Raw genomic sequence first — 4,719 nt, 5'->3', positions numbered from 1 at the left:
CCCATATTTATCTACATGGGGCCCACTTGCTAAAGACCTGGGTAGTTGAACATGGGTATGCCCATATTAATTTCGCATTGGGCCCATGTGCCAAATATCTGGGAAAATAATTATGGGCATGCCCACATATAATATACATAGGACCCATATGTCAATTACCTGGGCAAGTAAATATGGGAGGCCCATATTGTAGCCCATATGCCAAATATATGGGAAGTTACATATGGGCATGCCCTTATTTAATTTGCATGGGACCCATATGCCAAATAACTGGGCATATAATTATGGGAATGCCCACATTTAATCCGCATGGGTCCAATGTGCTAAATATCTGGGAAAATACATATTGGCGTGCCCATATTTATCTACATGGGGCAGACATGCTAAAGACCTGGGTAGTTGAACATGGGTATGCCCATATTAATTTCGCATTGGGCCCATTTGCCAAATATCTGGGAAAATAATTATGGGCATGCCCACATATAATAAACATGGGATCCATATGTCAATTACCTGGGCAAGTAAATATGGGAGGCCCATATCTAATCTAAATGGAGCCCATATGCCAAATATATGGGAAGTTACATATGGGCATGTCCTTATTTAATTTGCATGGGACCCATATGCCAAATAATTAGGCATATAATTATGGGAATGCCCACATTTAATCCACATGGGTTCAATGTGCCAAATATCTGGGAAAATACATATTGGCATGCCCATGTTCAGTCTACATGGGCACCACATGCCAAATAACTGGGCAGATAATTATGGGAATTCCCACATTAATCTACACGGAGCCCATGTGCCAAATATCTGGGAAAATAAATATGGACATGCTCTTGTTCAATCTACAGGGGCCCCATATGCCGAATAACTGGGCGGATTGTTATGGAAATAATACCCGCATTTACTCCACATGGGGCCCATGTGTTAATATCTGGGGAAAAATACATGGGCTTAAGCTGTGTTTAATTTACACATTTACTGCCAAATAACAGGGAAGATAACTTTGGGAATGGCCACATTTAATCTACATGTGACCCATATACCAAATATCTGGGAAAATTCATGTCCATGTGCAATCTACATGGGTCCAATATGCCAAATTCCTATATGCCAAATTCCCATAGGGCCTAAGGGCCCATGTGCCAAATATCTGGGAAAATGCATGGCCATTCTTATGTTCATTGTACATGGGCCCCACATGCCACATACCTGGGCAGATAATTATGCCCTGGATTGGCCTTTGACCCACTGTTAATTATACTATATTTTTATGACGTTATACGTAGCTACAGTTATGACATGAATGCCCCATTGCGGTACTTTTTACTTAATAAGTGTGTGCGCATGCTCAGTGGAAATACCAGTTTGTGTGAATGAAGCTAGCGATGATGGCCCATCGGACTTAAGCCAATGAACTAGCTGTCTTTGGCAGTTCCGGTGTCCCGTTTCAATCAAGTTTTGAATTCACAAAGGAAGCGCCCATTCTAGTGCCGTCGTCTTGTAGCGAGTGTAAATGAAGGAAGATTCATAAGCCTAAGAAAGTGAAGTAAAAGTAAGTAATTTATACTTGTGTAGCCTAGACCTAACTGTTGTTGAATTCCCTAACTATACTACTGTGCTAGGCCTAACTCGCGGCCAAAACCATTGCATTCCCTGGGCCATATTACTAGGCCTAGATACGTAGGCCTAGCCCTTCTTGTTTAAGCGTATGCTGGCCTAGTTTCTTGAACTAGCGTTGGATCGCCAGTTAACTCTCTGGCTAGGGGCATAAGCCAAGGCATATCCTACGTGTTTTGTCTATTATATTTTTCGCCGGTGTATAGTCTAGGCCCTGTCTACCTAACTAATGTCATTGTGTATAGCTAGGCCTAGCCTAGACTTTGTGATGTAACTTTAGTATAGGGGACCTGGCTGGCAAGCCCTTCCCACCCCCAAGCTAGGGGGCCTAGCTAGGCTGTCCATATATGAGTCCACATATACACCAGAACATAATGTCATTGTCAAAATATTGAATTCCAACATGATGGGGTGCATTACAATTCAAAGCTGTTTTCTGTTTCTCAAGCATAAAATACTACACAATTTAATGGAAGTGGATATATTTACGTCGTCGTAAAGAAATCAACGATATATTTACGTAAATGAAACAATGCATGCACAGTCATACTTTAACAAACTTGCATTTTCAGCACTCGATATTTGCGTGGCCTCCCATGGCCGCGGTGATTCACTCAAGTTCAGCATGGCACTTTAAATTAATTAATAATTTTGTTTTTTATTTTTTATTAAACATAATTTAATTTTCTACAACAGCACAGTATGTAGTTTAATCATTAAATAAATTATTAAATCATTGTGTTAAATTTTCAAATAAAAGTGATACTGTATTAGCGAAACAAGGTATAAAGGACTGTCTCTTATACACATCTAGATGTGTATAAGAGACAGGCCTAGGCCTATGCAAGGTTTCCTTGCTAAAACTTAATTACCAGGAATCAAGACGATATTCTTCTAGGCCTACCAGTATTGTTATAGTCAATCATCACAAATTAAATAACACCCTAATGTTTTTATTCAAACAAATTAACCACGTCGTCACTAACAAAAACAACATTGTTATATAGTCTTCAGACGGGTCGAGAATCGAGCACCAATCGATCATGAAGAACATACAGGAAGACCATGTTTGGTGAGCACATGATTCACTCTACAAAGTACTGTACTGTACGCTATGTGAAGCAAGAAGTAAACAACGCATAATCATGTATTTTCTGTAAGATTTATTGAATCACTACGAAAAAAGTGAAACCAGGGAGATGTAAAACATACATAAAATACTTCTCCCTGGTAAGACAAAACAAATATTTTTAATGTTTTATTCAAACATATTTTTCCAAGTAGTCTGATCACTAACAAAGCAACATTGGCGTGATGTGCATGTGTCTACGAAGTATGGATACAGAACTCAACAAATGATTGAGTAAGATGAACATAACATTTCCAGCTCATAATACAGTATCACTTTTATTTGAAAATTTAACACTTGATTTAATAATTTATTTAGTGATTAAACTACATACTGTGCTATTGTAGAAAATTAAAGTATGTTTTAATAATAAAAAAATAAAAAACAAAATTATAAATTAATTAGTGCCATGCTTAACTTGGGGGAATCACCGCGGCTTGGGAGGCCACGCTACTATCGAGTGCTGAAAATGCTAGTCGTTAAAGTATGACTGCGCATGCGTCGTTAAATTTAAGTAAATATATCGTTTACTGATTTGATTACGACGACGTAAAAATATCCACTTTCTTATTTAATATCAGTAAAGGCCTACATCGTTGTGCAGCCTACTGTATATTGTCGATCTTAATTGTGAAGTTAAACATTTTCTTTATTTCTTCTTTATGTTGTTTTTTTTGTCAGGAGTAAAAAAAAAAAAAACCAAAAAAAAAAACATGGCATCCATAGGCCGTTATTAATGGAGCTACTGTAAGTATTGGCGAAGATGGACACGAAAACTTAAAATTCAATATCTATTATCAGATCACCAGTCCTGAGCTGCAGTATGTGCTACCTGCCAACGTACCAGTACTTTCTATGGAGGCATTATAATAATTTTGATCGGTTCTTGAAGATGGTCTTGTGCAAACAATTAGTGAGTTTTGTTGTGAAAACAATAATAATAAGTGAATACTTTATTAAAGCGAATAGTAATATACAGATATATAATGTGATTGGGATTCCATTTCATCACTTGTCACAAGTTGGTCAATGGTAAGGATTAGATGATGTACGCGTAAAATTAGATTTCATAATTCCATGATATAATATTTATGCTAATGACAGTTATAATGAAAGCATAATGTTTGTTATTTTTTTGTTTTTACTTTATTTTCTTTTATTTTAATTGGATTTGATAAACCTACTTTCATTAATATATTTAACAAAGTAATTATACACAGCTTGAATAACTGTTTGTGTACCTGTACAGTAGTGTGCTGAATTTGTGATGTGCAGCCTGAGAGTCACCCTAACAGACTACATTATTTAAACTTGCACAAAACACCTCGTTTAAACTTATCACAGAACAAAAATTTCAAAATACATCAACTACTTCATGTGATGGAATTTGGTGCTATTATATAATCGTTTGTTTTATTTACATGGTAATTCACTTAACATATTTATATTAATATTTTACAGTATTTTCAAGCCTTGAAACTTGTTTAACAACATTTAAATCTATTCTTAACAACTTTGTTTCCTGACTTCAATCTGAACTGTATCAAAAAATACTAAGAAGATTCAAAAGCTCAAGATTGTCAAAATCGGTAAGTTAATAGATTCTAAAAACCAAATGTTCGGGCGAGACTTTTTTTATACCTTGTTTATCGAACCTGCCTACTGCAAATATTGATATTTTAAAAATAAAAATAAAATTTTATTTTTGAGCAATTAGCGCACCCACCACCATAAAAAAAAAAAAGGAAATTGCAGTAAAAAATTAGTTTTTTAAAATTTTAATTATGCCCTCCACTGCCTTGACATCTCCAAAGATATACATATTTATATAAATTTTAAATATTTAACCATCCTACTTTACATTCACCAATAAAATTGTATATTTATTTTTTCCTCCGCCTGGATGTTTTAGGCAGACTGTTTGCTGAATAAAAAAACTAAATTTTATCTTTATTTTTATTCTG

The 4,719-nt window shown here is 35.5% G+C and overlaps 1 long non-coding RNA gene across 1 annotated transcript; it reads left to right on the top strand.

The window, feature by feature from the left end:
• The first annotated feature begins 1,442 nt into the window (after positions 1 to 1,442).
• Positions 1,443 to 4,464, top strand: LOC117124194. Its single transcript, XR_004447944.1, has 3 exons — positions 1,443 to 1,561; positions 3,437 to 3,668; positions 4,217 to 4,464. It is a non-coding gene; the product is annotated as an uncharacterized LOC117124194 (long non-coding RNA).
• The last annotated feature ends 255 nt before the right edge of the window (positions 4,465 to 4,719 follow it).

Source organism: Anneissia japonica, unplaced genomic scaffold (assembly GCF_011630105.1).
Source record: "Anneissia japonica isolate Jap-2015-1 unplaced genomic scaffold, ASM1163010v1 scaffold37436_len5461_cov99, whole genome shotgun sequence".
Taxonomy (NCBI): Eukaryota; Metazoa; Echinodermata; class Crinoidea; order Comatulida; family Comatulidae; genus Anneissia; species Anneissia japonica.
Note: the sequence above shows the minus strand (reverse complement) of the source record. Positions and strands in the feature narration are given on the sequence as shown.